The sequence below is a fragment of the Lactuca sativa genome, chromosome 3 (assembly GCF_002870075.4).
Source record: "Lactuca sativa cultivar Salinas chromosome 3, Lsat_Salinas_v11, whole genome shotgun sequence".
NCBI lineage: Eukaryota > Viridiplantae > Streptophyta > Magnoliopsida > Asterales > Asteraceae > Lactuca > Lactuca sativa.
The window spans coordinates 261,529,743-261,546,805 of NC_056625.2; positions in this window are offsets into that span (position 1 = coordinate 261,529,743).

Here is a 17,063-nt window from a genome sequence, read left to right on the forward strand (position 1 = left end):
TGGTTATGATTGGACCGATGGGATAGTTGTGGTGCAAAATGCGGATGCGCACACAAGGGGAAGGACCAGGTTTGGTCCCGGCTCTGGTGGTGAGCCAGTTAGCGGAAGGACTGCCAAGATTTTGAGTTCGCCTTGGATCTCTTGTATCAGGAGGAAAGGGTTGATTGTGCGATTAATTGCGCTTTGGGATTTGAAACTATGTCTTGGTAATAGTTTATAGTCGGTTTAGAGTAGAGGATGCTCCAGCTATTGTAGTTCAGCCGTTGGCGATTGAGCTGGTGTGGGTATCAGGGTGCGAGACCCTGAATGATATGGATCTCAATGCCGAGGACAGAAGTGTAACAACGTAAATTTTCAAACAAATTTTTCATTTCAAAATAAAGTGTTTTCATTCAAAACAAGGCATAAACATTCCACGTGTCATGTCAGAATACAAATCATATGAATCCTAAGATCACAAAACATCTATCAGTGTGTACAGATCACGCCGGCGCCTTCCCACGGTCCTCGCTAGTACCTGAAACACATACACAACAACTGTAAGCATAATTGCTTAGTGAGTTTCCCCAAAATACAACTTACGCACATATGCCTTTCCAGGCCCTGACCTTCCGGTCCATGTGTCTCAGGGGACTTCCGTCCCTGCTGGGTAAACCTTCCGGTCCTACCCACGCCAACCTTACGGTCCACATCACAACGCCTTCCGTCCCATAACATAATCGCCTTCCGGCCCATAACATAATGCCTTCCGGCCCACATAACATACATAGCACGTATAACAATTAACTTATCACACATAGCACATTTATCTCATATCATATCCGACCTTCCGGTCACACAGTCAAACCCTTCCGGGTACAGTATAGTGAGAAGACTCACCTTGTGAATATCGAAAGCTAGCAAATCCCGAAGTCACTCGTGCTCGATCCGCCGAGCTACAATCTCCATATAACATCATACATCATTTATTAACACTTTTATCTTCTAAGTTTGACTATCCCTAAGAAGTCAAACATATGTCAACTCTGGTCAACGGTCAACGGTCAACTTGACCGGACTCGGCGAGTGCACAAGGGCAACTTGGCGAGTCTAGACGTATTCGCCAACTCCCTAGAACTCCCTTCTTACTCGTCGAGTGCTTCCCTTGACTCGACGAGTTCCACCTGGGAGAGTCGCGGGCCACCCCGACTCAACTCGCCGAGTCTCAAGAACAACTCGGCGAGTCCCAGTTCGACTCAGTCCACCTGTTGACCCTCTCTAACTCGTCCTGACTCACTGAGTCAACCCGTGACTCGACTGGATCACTCACTGGCCGATCCAAGGCAATCTTCAAGCTACTCGCCGAGTCTGCTCATCGGACTCGGCGAGTCCATGCCATGCAATCACTCAAACTTGCTTCTAAGGTCAGATCTGTTCCAACAATTCATAGATCTGGCCTTCCTAGACTGATTCACCACGTAAAGCCCTAGACTTGGTGTCCATAACATATCCCATGGCTTATAATTAACATTTTGAGCTAAAGCATAAGGGTTCCAACCCAAAACTTCCATTGATTCCCAAAAAGCTTGGGCAAAGGGACACTCTGGACCTTTAGGGGTCCAGATCTATGGTCTAAATCTCTTAAGGGACCAAGGGAGCACAAGATCTAGCCACAAAAGGGTTCAATAAACCCTAAATCAATGTAAACACCAACATAGAAGAGAATAGCTTGAAAGATTACCCTAATAGAGATGCTCTGGACTCCAAACCCTCAGAAGATGGCTCCTCTTGCTTTCCCCTTAGCTGATTTCCTCTTTCCTTGCAAAATGACACCTCCAAGATCAATAATAGCCTCCTTCTATGCTCCAAACGCTCACACTCGATTAGGGTTTCACTCAAGGGACTGGTGAGCACAAATGACGGCCATAAGGCCCTTTAAATAGGTCCCAAACCCGAGAAATTAGGGTTTCATTAAACAGCGCAGACTCGCCGAGTCCATATCCTGGACTCGCCGAGTCCAGACGAATCCCACGTCCAGAATCGCGACCCTACTCGGCGAGTCTCAGCTCCAACTCGCCGAGTCCCCTCTCAAAACACAAAATAATCAAAACAATAAAGATACCTGGAATTCCGGGCTGTTACAGGAAGATTGATTAGGAGCACCTCAATGAGAGAGGTTCAGGTCAGGTGAATTTATTGGAGGGTATCGGGTAGAGATCCAAGAGTTTGGATCAGCTTTTGAGAGGCGACCAGGGTCGGATCCAGTGCAATGCTTGTAGAAACTGCTCGATGAAGTTTCGTTCCAAGGGTTTGGATTATCATTGGGATTGGAATGAGGTGTTAGATCATGTTCTCAAGGTGGTTGAGGTATCACAGGAGGAGGTGGTCAGGATTCCTTCAGATGTTTGCAGATATGCTATCTTCGGCCATTTCCGAGGGATATCAGGTATTTGTATCACTTGGAAATTGTGATAAGTTGGATCACGGGTCGGTTTTATTCTATTATCTAGGTTAGCAAGGGTTGTCAGATGTCATTCAGCATGTCGGGGAATCTTTGAGATATTTTCAGACAGATGTATCTTGCTGAGCGGATTCCGCGTGTACCGTGATTGCTCTGAGTCGTTGTCGGAATCTGTTCAATCACCAGGGTTACTATGGGTGTAGCATGTTTGGCCACTTCTTCAGGGATTGCCCATAAGGAGCAAGCCCGTTATATTTTCGTTGTGTTCATGTGGACGACAAGAAGGTCGACTGTCTGACGATCAAGGAGGAGCAGTGAGTGCACCTTGTCTAGTCATTTTCGAGGTTGATTCAAGGGCTTGAACGTGGGAGTTATGACTATTTTCAGTAGACTTAGTATTTATATTTGGAAGAGCCATCAGGATTGCCGAGGGAAGAGAGAGTTGTCGCTGAGGTTTGGTTATACTATCCGTTCATTGGACTCCGAGATCTGAGCGTGACATTGCTTATTTTAAGCATTTTAAGTTATTAATGTTGTTGGGATACAAGAAGTGTTAGCTAGATATCAGGTAGCATGCTGTTTGGGCATGGATATTTTTGGTATGCTAGCTTTGGTAAGCACTGGCCGTCAGCAAGGTGAACATTAGAACATGATGAGGATTGGGAATCCTTCAATTTTCATGTGCCAAGCGGACTTAGTTTCATGTAAGTGGGGGAGAACCATCCAAGTATCCAAGACAGAAGTAAGGGTGAAAGTGATGTAAGACTATGGGGGAGTCGTAACATTCACTAATGGTCAGTTAGGGTATAGTGTTGTAAGATTGTGGGGGAGTCGTAGCATTCACTAGCAGTAGAGAGTGTTGTAAGACTGCGGGGGTGCCGTAGCGTTCACGGATTCTTTCAGGTGATTTGGACTAGGGCAGGCCAGTTTGCAGGGTTTTAGGGGAGCCAAAACTTAGTTAGGATTAGGACCAGAGGTGATTGACCGATCGTTATCTGGGGGCAAGCCCAGATGGTTATGGGAATTTAGGATAGAACCGGTAAAGACTGCGGAACTAAGGGTTGGACCTTGTGGTTCAGGATCTTGTGGTTGATTAGTGCATGTTTCTGTAGGGCTACGGCTGGGTAGCCCTGTTATTGGATCTCATAAGAACCTGGTGGTTGGACCGGGTGCGAGAACTAGAAGTCTCAGGGAATCGGCTAAGGGTATTTATTAATCGATCGGGTAAAGGATGACGGGAAGTCATTGTACTTTATGTAATTTCTGACTCAAGGATCTTTGGATAGGAGCGGAGTAACAATTTAGATTTGGTTAGGAACCCGAATTGGAATTCGAATAGGATATTGTTTCGGTAAGTTGGGATGTGGGGCATCTATATGCCAATGGCATTGAGGTCAGAATTCCAGGGTGGTGAACAGGTTGGTTTGATGGTAGTTTAAGCCATCATGATGTGTCTCGGGTGGCTCTATCTGTAATTTAGCCACGACATGTCGGAATCAGGAAACGGTAGGTCGAAGGAGACCGAGTATGATGTAAGACTACATTTATTCTGGTGGTATTCACCTTTTTGCGTCAGATTCAGTGGCGACAGGTTGCCAGCCTATCACGATGAGATGGATCAAATGGATTGAAGGAGATAGGGCAGTTATGGTTAGACGAGGTATCCGTTGGAGGTCGCAGGGGACTACCGCGTGTGTTTTTGGCTCAGTGATCGGGTAGGTGTCCGGTGTTCCGGACAGTTGGCAGACAGGTTGGGACCAGGGAGGTCCTCGGTTGTTCTTCAGGAAAGCAGCTATGTGGCAGCAAGAGGAGTAAGAGCGACTTCAGTGATTTGGGGTCTTTGTGCAGAATTGCTGGTTATTCGGTAGTCGCAGTTGATCGATGATTTTGTTCTATAGGAAGCCTCGAGGTATTACGAGTGGGAAGTATTCTATCTAGACTGGTTCTTGTGAAATCAGTTCGATGATGATTCGATGCGGGCAGTCTGTCAGGGAGATAGGCCATATCGAGACTTCAGATTTTAGATGGAGCAGATGTGATCAAGTTGCAAGGAATTCGTTCATCTCCGGGTTCTAGAACCCTACGAGGATTGGTTTCAATTACCATAGGTAGGTTGTGGTATCCATGGGTTTGTGGCTTATTGCTCAGGTTGTCTGGTATGTTGGGGATGGTGATGCACGATTTCGAGGACAAAATCTAATTTAAGTGGGGGAGAGTTGTAAAACTCTGTTCTGAATTGACTCCTAGTATGAGGCTGTGGCTTGAAGGTCGGTGATTATACGGATTATGGCTCTTGGGAAGGTAAGATCTAGGCCCATTTGGGTGCAGGTGATCAGTATTAGAAGTGGTCCGGGTGTTAGTTTTGTGTTTTGGTGTCTAAGGGTATTTCGGTAAAGTGGCAGTTCAGGATTTTGTGGAAAATGGATTTTTGTTCGGAAGGTATTAAGAAAGGTTTGAGTTGTTAGAAGTGTAGGGCTTCTCATCACCTTTCCGTGGATATCGTGGATTTAAGGATCGTCGGAATTGGGCTTATAACGAAGAAGTTATGGCCTTCAGAAGTTTCGTGGTTTTCAGGCTTAGCCGAATACACGGGGTGTACACAAAGTGTACACGGGGCATACTAGCAAAGAAGGTAGTACACTGGGCGTACTGAACAGGAGGGTCGCGAATGTTCCTCGGCGTACGCTGGACGTACCCTATGAATGTTGGGTGTACTCCAGTCAGATAAGAACCCTATTTTAGGGTCTTGGACCCTATTTAAACTCCTTATCTCATAACCTAACCCTAATATCCTCAGCCTCCACCCCTCTAAACCCTAGAAATCGTCTTATACCATCCATGGTGGTATTTTGAGCTTATGGAGTCCATTTTTGGAGTCTTTAACCCATTTTCAAGAAGGTGGAGTTAGATGCAAAGATGGAGATCAAGAAGAAGCTTATGGATCTGGCTTTTGTGACTCATTTTCAACTTGATGAAGCTCGGTAAGTGGACAGGGCAGCAGCTAAGGATTTCTTTCGGGAAGCTTTTGCATTCGAGGTGAGTCTCCTCACCATACCAATGGATCTAAGGCACCAAGGCCGGCCCATTATGCATTATGTGATATGCTAGTTGAATTCATGTTATGTGGTATGCTAGTTGATTATGTGGTATGTGATATGCTAGTTGTCTTTGTGATGCTTGCATGGAAGACCTCGGGGGGTTCCCGAGGCACTAGGGTGTAAGACCTTGGAGGGTTTCTAGGGCATCCTGATATGTATGGTTGGTATGACAGTGGGCTAAAACCATGTGGGGGTTCCCATGGCACCCGAAATAAGACCCTCGATGGTTTTCAGGGCGTCCTTATATGTTGTATGCATGGCTTGTGTAATTGATAAGGTTTATGTAGCTGTTACAGCTGATATGTTTTAGGTGATTATGTGGATTATGTCGGGTATGCTCTGGGGAACTCACTAAGTCTCATGCTTATAGTTTTGTTTATGGTTTCAGGTATCTTTGTTTTGGAAAGGAAGGGCTCAGCTTGATTGCAGCGCACACACCCATGTTTTTTGCAATGAATAATTTTTTGATGAATTCTGATAAATGTTTTTAGTTAACAATGTTTTGGAATGATTAGAATAAATGATATCTTTGTTTGGGTTATATTAAAAATGAAAATTTTACCCCTGATTTTTGGGTCGTTATAGTTTTCGGCTATCCCTTTTCCAAGAGAGAAAACCGAAAATCCCTTCCTCCTCCTCTCTCCTCTTTAACCTCCAATTTGCTAACGTTTGGGTGTGAGTCATTAGAGGCACGAGACTTCTGGTGCTTGATTTCTAAAAACCAATAAGGAAGGATTACTAGTTTATTTGCAATAATAAACTAAGGTATGTATTTTCTCATAACCCTTTAGTATTTTCGAAAATAGAAATGTAGTTCTAGGGTTCTTAATATTTATTAGTTGCCTGCAAATCAAAGTAAGAACATAGATCCTTTTGTTTTTCAGCCAAAAAATAGTTTTTTGTTACATATATAACTCATTATTGGTATTAGATCCATTGTTCTCACTGATCTTGCACAAAGTTGAATTTGATCAAAATTAGGGTTTATAGAAAGTAAACCCTAAGAAGGTATTTTCAAAATTTTCATAGGGTTCTTGCAACCTATCCTCCACCTTGTCTTTTTGAAATCTATAAGGGTTTTAGAAAGCCTAACCCCTTTGCCTTATTTTCAAAAATTGTGAACCTCTTTGAATAATTAAAACCTAGTAAACCGTAGCCTATTTTCGAAAACTATAAGGCTTAGGATAAGGATTAAATTGAATTATTTAATTTATTGTTTAATTGTTATTAATTATTTAATCGATATTGATTTAATTAAATTAATTAGTTGTTTAATTAAAAGATAAAATTAAATCAAAATTGGTTTATTTTTAATTAGAATTTATTTTATATTTAAACTTAAACCTAGTATTTTAGAAAAGTTTTACAATACAACTTATACGATATCTAATTAAAAGATTAATATAATATATGTATAAGACAAGTCTGTCAAATCGTTAGTAGCCTCATTCACGAAGCCATACTATAAGAGAGTTTAAGGAGGCATCAAAATGACCGTCATTGGGTATCCATTTTACTCACTTCTCTCTTGTATGATGGATGGTCGTTAGCCGAAAGGGTTTGATATGAAATAATACCATTAATAACTAAACATTTTTTTATAAAATCTCATTATACTTTATTAATACTTTAGCAAAATGTGAAAAGTATGCTAGTCCATAAAATTAAACATTATACTTTATTAATAGTTAGTGGAGAGCGTGTGGTTAACCGACACAGTAATAGTGACTATAAAGAGTGATAATGGGCATCTCGAAAATTATCATTATTAATGGAGCACTTGTAGTTAAATGGCACGTTAATGAGAGATGATAAATGAAGAGAGAGTGTCAAACATATTTGTATGGTTATTCACATCTCGTTTGTGATCATCGGTATCTGAGTTATAAATAGAAGAGCATAATCTGAGTTTAAACATATCATTTATAGAGTCAATGAATCTTAAAAGATCTAGGAATTTCATAGTTCTAAATTGGTGAATTGCTTTTACCTACCTTTATAAATTCGCGATAAGATTACGACATCCCTCTTCTTATTTGTGAATTTTTATTTTGGATCATAGCCTTAAATATTAATCATGGGTTGAAATATTAAGGATTATTGTCATTTAACTAAAACTATTTTTTCTCTATAGATGTCTACTTCTGGTGATGCTTTTGCTTGTAACAACCCAAATTTTCCAATAAAAATTTTCATTTTTAATTAACAAAATCGTTTCCAATGAACATAAAATACCAATCACAATTGTTTTCAAAATCCACAGTATCAAATATTTTATTCATAATATCAGAGTGTCCACAAATAAAACCGCTCGAGAGTGCATGTCGCGCCATCAATCCGGGCCCTTGCCCTTAGGCTATGAAGTACCTGAAACAACCAACAAACTGTAAGCTAATGCTTAGTGAGTTCCTTGGAGCATAGCCCACACAATCCACATAATCGTATAATCCATATTAGCTCTATAAACTACCCATACAACATAAGCCATGCATACAAACATATAAGTATTCCATGGAAACCTTCCAAGGTCTTATACTGAGTGCTACTAGAATCCCCACGTGGTCTTAAATACCTGCCATGGGAACCCCCCACATGGTCTTCATTAACTGCCACTTGAAACCCCATGTGGTCTTCACTACCTGGCATGGGAACCCCACATGGTCTTCACTAATCAAAGAAATATCATACGAGCTAAACATGCAAACATACTAGGATGTCATGGAAACCCTCCAAGGACTTATACCAAATGCCATAGGAACCCCCTCATGGTCTTAATCTACTTCCACAGGAACCCCCCGGGGTCTTCCATACAAATTTCATACCAACATACCACATAATCAGCTAACAATCCATATATCATATAATGGGACGACCTTGGTACCTTGGACCAATATGGTGAGACGACTCACCTCTAAAAAAATTTTGAACTTATAAAATAAGTCCCAAGTCCCAAGTCGCAACTCCAACTCAACTACCTACAACCATCATGTGACTAACTTTGTGAAAATTCTGAAATACCAAAAATATCCTCAAAGTCAAACTTGGTCAAACATGGTATAAGTCAAGATCAACAGTCAAGGTCAACAGTCCATGTTGACCCCTACTCGTCGAGTGCATCTAGCAACTCGTCGAGTTCCTTCAGTGTTCAGAAAACCGGGAAAAGTCCTAGTCAACTCGCCGAGTTGTCTCATCAACTCATCGATTTCACTCAGTATCCAGAAAGTGGGGTAACCTGATCCAACTCGTTGAGTTGCCAAGGCAACTCGTCGATTTTTCCCAGTCTTAACCTATTCAACTCTTTTCAGTCGAATCTAAAGCCCCAAACTACAATTCCAGTCCCTTAGGGTTAAAATATAAAAAACATTAAACAATATATTCAAACAACACATCCCAAACAATATTTTTTCACATTTTTTCGTTTATATTTTTATGATGGTTTTTTGAATAATATTTTTTAGTTTTTTTTGCATGCTGTTTGAATACATTTTAATTTTTTTTGACGTTTTGTTTGTTTATACTTTTTGTAAAAAATGTAAAAAAAAGTTCGATAAATGTGAATATTAATAATTTAGGTGTAGAATTATATTTTTATTAAGATTAATAGATAGACTAAATGAAATTCGAAAAGGGGTTTCAAGTTATATAAAGGCTAATTCGAAAACCATATACTCTAAAAAAATGAATTCAAAAACATTGACACATGTGTTTGAGTGTTATGAATTCTGATTAGCATTTTCCATTCAGAATGAAATGATTTTTTCTAAATTAAAAAAATTAAACTCGAAGCCATTGACTCTCGTTTTAAATTCCGGTTAGCCTATACAATAAATTATTAAAATAAGTAATTATATACCTAATATGTGCTAAACATATTTTCATTTAACTAACCTTTTTATATTTTTTATAGAAAAAATATATATATAAAAAGCTTTACATGTATATAAAAACAAAAGATCAAAAAAAATTTAAAAGATATATTTTAACAAAACATAAAAAAAAAATTAGAAATATTATTCAAATAAAACGTCAAAAAAACATAAACGAACAAATTATAAAAAAACATTAAAAATATATTCGAATAAAATTAAAAATATATATATATAAATCATAAAAAAATATAAATAAATAAAATAAGCGGCAAAATATAAAAGAAAATTTTAACAATTATATATATATATATATATATATATATATATAAAAGTAAGGGCAAATCATATTTTTAAGTGGATTAAGGATGTGCAGTGCAATTTCTTTAAACCATAAGGATGCGTCATGTCAAAATTTCAAAGATTGGACTAAATATTCAAATTTAACCAAACCATAGGGACGAAAACATTAACTTACTCTACGTTTTACAACCTCAAGTTGCTGGTGCATTTACATATCATCAACGCACAACCAACTTGTAAACTACAACTCATATATCTTCGTTTAAAGATTATAAGATATTATCGTCTCAGAATTATTTGTGAAAAATTTCATGAAGTAATTCTCTGAGCGTGGGTTAATCCTATACTTAAATCTCTGTTTCAAAGTACTCATGAATATTGCATCAATACCATTCTTATGTCTAAAACACCTTAGACAATCTGTAATTTAATGCATGACAGTTTGAATTTATTACTCACTTCCAAAAGTATGATCGACTGTGGATGTTTGAATATTCCAATTATTCTAGAACTAAAAAATGCAAAATGAATCATAAAATAAACAATAGATAGAAGGTAGTAATCTAACTCATAAATACATCTCCATTATTTAATCACAAAAAGTCAATTACATTTATTCTGTTACAAGTTTCAAATTAACTATCTAACTACTAAAACTAATATAATCTTTTAGACCAATGCTCCTAGCATATTAACGTCTTTGACCTTACTCAGACTGTTTGTGAGGGGATCTGCAGGATTTTCTTCTAATGATACCCTCTTCACGTCGAGGTGACCTTCTTCTACTCTATGTCTTATGAAGTGGTATTTTCTGTCGATATGTCTTCATCTGCCATGATCCCTTGGTTCCTTTGTTAAGGCAAACGCCCCTTCATTATCATATAAAATTTTCGTTGGCTCCTTTATGGCTGGAACAACTCTAAGGTCTCTGATGAAGATTTTCAGCCAAATAGCCTCCTTTGATGCTTCACTTGCTGCTATGTACTCCGATTCACAAGTAGAACCAGCAACCGTCTTCTGTTTGGAACTTTTCCAGGTTACTACTCCTACATTTAGGATAAACATCCAGCCAAATTGAGAACGGAAGTCGTATCTGTCTGTTTGAAAACTGACGTCACTATACCTAGTTACTCTTAACTAGTGTTGTAAAAATCCCGATTAGGTTCCGATTAATCTCCAATTAATCTATAGGCGCTACTCGACCGATTAGAGGGTGTCCAACGATTAATTCCTATGTACACAATGACTGAAACAGTAGAACCCAATCAAAATTTAAAACTTTGAAGAAGTTATATCTCAATAAAAAGTATTTAAGGTATGATTAGTGTTGTATTTGTCATATTAACCTATTTTGTTATGATCTTAGTGGTATTTACGAACTTTTATATGATATTAGTCATATTTAATTTTTTAAAATCTATTAAGTTAGCAATTAATGGTCCCTGATTAATCTCCACCTAGTCGATTAATCCCTTAACGCCAGTCCACCGACTAGCTAACGCCGAGCGATTTTTTACAACCTTGCTCTTAACGTATCACTGCCACCACGCGCAAGGACCCTGTCCTTAGCCTTTCACAGATACTTGAGAATATTCTTAACTGCTGTCCGGTGAGCTCTACCTGGATTTCCCTGATAACGACTGACCATGCTCAAAGTAAAAGCTACATCAGGATGAGTACATGTCATACCGTACATGAGAGATCTAACTGTAGAAGCATATAGAACTCTACTCACTTCTGTTATCTCTGCATCAGTACTCGGGCTATGAGTCTTACTCAGTTTGGTATTACTTTGTACATGTAGTTCTCCATTCTTGGAATTCTCCACACTAAAATGCTTTAGAACGTTTTCCAAGTATGTACTTTAACTAAGTCCAACTAGTCTCTTACTATTGTCTCTTAAAATCATTATCCCTAGAATATAAGTAGTCTCTCCCAGATCTTTCATAACGAAAAACTTTCCAAGCCAATACTTAACCTCTTTGAAGGTTGGATTGTCGTTTCCCATAAGAAGTATGTCATCAACATATAATAGCAGGAAGGTAACTATGCTCCCACTAGGTCCGACATATACACAAGAATCATCTTCACTTCTAGAGAAGCCAAACTCTTTGACATTCTCGTCAAAGCAAAGATTCCATCTACGAGAAGCTTGTTTCAATCAATAGATTGATTTCTCAAGCTTACATACTTTATTTAGATACTTTGCACTTGAGTTCCAGTAGAGTTAGAATTCCACCTGAGTTTTATGGTTTCCATATTACTACAGATGGTGATATGTTTATCAGTGATAGTACACTGGTAAACTTGGATGAACCTGCTAACTACAAGGAAGCAATGGCAGGCCTGAGGGAACCAAATGGCAAGAGGCAATGGAGAACAAGATCAAGTCCATGTATGACAACCAAGTTTGGAATTTAGTTGATATTCTACCAGTTAGGAAGACAGTTGGGTGCAAATGGATCTTCAAGAAGAAGACCGACATGGATGGAAATGTACACACTTTCATGGCTTGACTGGTTGCGATGGGCTTTACTCAAATCCCAAGGATTGACTATAATAAGATCTTCTCAGCAGTGGCTAAGATAAAATCTATTAGGATAATGTTAGTCATAGTTGCATTTCATGAGTATGAAATCTAGCAGATGTATGTCAAAACCACTTTCCTTAATGAGAAATCAATATATGGATTGAATAAAGCATATCACAGATGGAATCTTTGCTTTGACGAGAAGGTCAAGGAGTTTGGTTTCTCTAGAAGTGAAGATGAGTCATGTGCATATGCCAAGGCTAGTGGGAGTATAGTGACCTTCCTAGTATTGTATGTTGATGACATATTTCTTACAGGAAACGACATTCAAACTTTGCAAGAGGTTAAGTCTTGGCTTGGAAAGTGTTTCGCTATGAAGATCTACAAGAGGCTGATTATATTCTAGGGATAAGGATTCTGAGTGACAGAAGTAAAAGACTAATTGTACTTAGTCAAAGTACATACTTAGAAAAGGTTCTAAAACGTTTTAGTATAGAGAATTCTAAGAAAAGAGAATTGGCAATCCAGAGTAATACCAAATTGAGTAAGACTCGGAGTCTGAGTACTAATGCAGAGATAGCAAAAATGAGTCGGATTCCATATGCTTCATCCAGGGGATTGATCATGTATGATATGACATGTACTCGCCCTGATGTGTCCTTTTCTTTGAGCATGGTCAGTCGTTATCAGGGAAATCCAGGTAACGCTTATTGGATAGAAGTTTAAAATATTCTCAAGTATATCCGAAGGACTAAGGACTGGGTCCCGGTACTTGGTGGCAGTTATACTGTCACACCCCAAAACCGTGAACGGCGGAATACGTTCTAGGGTGGAGGACGTCATGTACAGTATCATAACAATGCATAATAGTAAAGACAAGCAACAACATCCATTGCATTAATATAATAATTTATAATACAAGCGTGTTCTGTATAGTTTGTAATACACCAAAAGTATAATCAAAATAAAAGATGAGTCTTATACGTGCTCCATCTTCTCAAAAGTTGCATCTGTACCTGTCTACTAATGACCTGAGAATACAAGTTATTTTGAAAGCAAGTATCAACATAAAGCTGGTGAGTTCATAAGTATTTAATGCCATTGCTTGTATAAAAGTGTTTACAAACATGTAATATAATAGTTGTTATCAATGTTTGAAAATAGTATGATCCCTAGAAAATCTTATATTTTTCCAGAAAAAGTAGTCTTCTACCAAGACTCGGTTATTTGTATGTTTGATCCTTTGAAAACGTAAAAGTTTTCCCAGTGAAACTATCAGTATGAAAATATAGTTTTAGACTTCATTTATGTAAAGTAATTGCGAAAATAATGTTTTACCCCAGCAGTGTCACTGTCGGCTGAATGTAATAAAAATGCAGACTCCAGGTAGTATTAAATGTATAATACAAATCAGGGAGTCTGTTTTGCCTTTAATTCTTAATGTGTTAATTAACGGTCTGAATGTGAACTCGTATGTAACCATTCTGATTGACGATCGAATAACAGATGACCCTCCAAGTCACACGTAGTATGGTGACATTTTGTCACCCCTGGGCCTTGTCGGCTCGGGCTATAGCTAGCAGTCGGGATGTGGGAGTGTTTGTCCCGTATAGATCTATACACATAATGCACGCTCTCCCTCTAGGAAACTCTGGTAACACGGTGATAGCATACTGAAGTGCCGTATCGATAAATAGTATGTCACATTATGTTTTAGTATATTCTCTTGTATTAATGTATAATGTACTTTCTAGTATAATGTATAAAGTGTTCTTTTGTATAGTATATAGTATTCTCTTTGCATAGAGTTTAGCATGTATTGACTCATAACTGTACTAACTATAGTAAGTGTCATGGTAATAGTAGTAATGAGCGGTAATCCTTAACTATACCTATTATAGTTAATTAGAAATGTTAGTTGCATGCCTTTGATACACAAAGGTATTGAACTGAAGTGAAGACTTTTATACCCAACACAAATATATATAATATATAACTAAGAATTCAACGACAGTCGGACAGATAAAAATATACCCTAAGTCCACAATCAAACAAGAACAGGAAGTAAGGTGAGCAATCAGTCCTAAGTCCTTCAAGTCTTACTTATATAAATATATTGGTGTAGATATGGTTTGGGAACAAAAGAAGTTTAAAAGAGTTTGGAAATAGTTTTATAACAATTTAACATGAAAAATGAGTTTGATAAACATTTAAAGCAATTTTGTTGGCAAGGCAGTTAAAAGTATAGAAAATCCTTTTGGTTGCAAGTTATAAGTCACATGTGATTGATACTATTACTTGTTTGATTCAACTTGTATCCCCCCCATAAAAGCATTTAAAAAAATTTAAAAGGTTGATTAAGGGGGTATGAACTCATCTGCAGTAAGTGAAGTGGATGGAAGTGTCGGGTAGGATGCTAGGTGTCAATTGAGGACTTAAACACACACGCAGATCCTTTGTAACATGTAGTGATACATAATGTATCCAATTAGTTATTAAATCACTAATTAAGTAAGTAAAGACACTCTAATGCATGAAAACACTTTGTTTCAAGTGCTAGGAGTGTTAAGGGTTGTATCTAAGGAGAGTATGGCCTCACTTTGGAGTTTACTCCTCAAATGGTAGCCCTTAGGGGAGTTTACGGTTTCTAGACCATTTCCCCCATGAGTTTACGGCTGTAAACTCATGGGAATGGTGCATTTGTGTGTTTTAAGGTCTTATAATTCACAAAGAAGTGTCTAGGGTTGAATCAAAGGCTTAGGAAGTGGTTAGGGCTCGAAATAGCACACATTTTGGAGTTTACGGTCCTTGGACCACCCTTGAGAGTTTATGGTCATAAATGCATGAGTTTACAGCCATAAAATGATGGTTACTCCAACCATTTCGTGTTTTGGTGTTTCTAGTTCATGCATGTAAGGTTCCAGCCTCTTTTCCAAGCATTAGAAGGTGTTAGGGCATCAAAACACCCTTTGGGGGTGTTTACGCTTTTGGGAGATCCCCAAACCGTAAACACATGTTCTTGGGGGGTTTTGGTGTTCAATCCATGGATTTGCAAGCATACTAAGCAAATAACTAGTTAGGAAGAGTATACTTACTTATAGGAAGCTTGTAAGAGTGTTTAGGACCCAAGAACACTAGTGTGTGTTGTTGGTGTTTTGATGAATGCTTGAAGATCTATATAAAAATAAAAAATCCATGGATGAAATGATGTGAAAACACTAGATTAAGTGTTGTATGAACGAATTTAGGGAGGAAAACTTACACTTTTGGCGGTTTTGGAAGAATGGACTTATGATACTTACGAGAAAAAGCCTTGTGTTCTTGAGGTGGGAAGTGGAGAATGGGGAAAAAGGGTGTAAAATTATGCTATATGCATGAGTCCTTGGGGAAAAGGTGTTTACGGCCCAAACACCAATTTTTTGTCCGTAAACTCCTAGCTAATGTGTTGGTTGTTTTGTTTCTTACACCTCACTAATAACGACACTTCCTTTTATTTAATCATTTGACGAAAAATAAAATAAAACACCAAACGGACTTAAATCCGGCCAAATATGTACTAAAATGTTTTTGACTAATCTTCGAAGTGTTTGACTGTGGAAATTATACAAATGAAAATTTCGGTTTGTCACATATACATTGAGAGTAACTGGGTATAGTGACACCAACTTTCAAACGGACAGAGACAACTTCCGTTCTCAATCTAGTTGGATGTTTACCTTAAATGGAGGAGCAAGTTACTTGGAAATTTCAAACAAGAGACAGTCGCTGATTCTACTTGTGAATCAAAGTACATAGCAGCAGGCGAAGCATCAAAGGTGGCAATTTGGTTGAAAAACTTCATCGAAGATCTTGGAGTTATGCGAGTCATCATGGAGCCAAAGGAAATTTTCTGTGATAATGAAGGATTGGTTGCCTTGACAAACGAAACAAGAGATCATGGCGGATCAAGATATATCGATAGAAAATATCATTTCATCAGACATAGGGTAGAAGAAGGTCACCTCGTAGTAAAGACGGTATCATCTGATCAGAATCATGTAGATCCACTCACAAAGGGTCTGAGTAGGGTTATACACGTTCAGACTGCTAGGAGCACTCGTCTAAGAGATGATATTTGTTTTAGTAGTCTAAGGCTGTAACTATATTTGGTAAGTACTTGACCCGGTTGTGCATGGTCCTTTTGGGTTGCCTTCACCATAGCAACTTGACAGGATGATTTGTTCAGAGAGAAGAGATATTATTGTTAATATATTATGAGAATAATATATTAAAGGAATAATAATGTTATTTTCATTAATATAAGTCATATATTAATTAAGAATTAATTTGGTGACTTAAAGAGGTTAATTGAATAAAGGGGCATAAATTGTCAAATGTGTGATAGTTGTGTTTTGGGCTATGTATCGTTATAGATAATAGGGTGGACGAAATTTAGGGTTTGGGAACCTTAAATTCGTCCAAGCCTAATATCTAGAAGGATCTTGCATTTCTTAGGGCCTAAGTTATTCAATTAGGGTTAAAGGTGAAACCCTAGTATCCCATAGTATAAATAAACCCCTAGGGTGAGGGAAATCGGCACTCATGCAAGGCAAGGAACCCTAGGGCCGACTTCTCAACCTTTCCCCTTTCTCTCAAATCATCTTCTTGCTAGTTGGTGTTTGTAAGCCATTAGAGGAGTGACAATTTTGACTCTAAGCTCCAAGAAGAAGAAGTATCAAGCAACTAATCTAAGGTATTGTTCTAGATCCTAATTCATATGATTAGAATCACTTATTTACATTAGATCTAGTATTGAAAGTCTTGGATAGAATGCACGTTCAATTAGA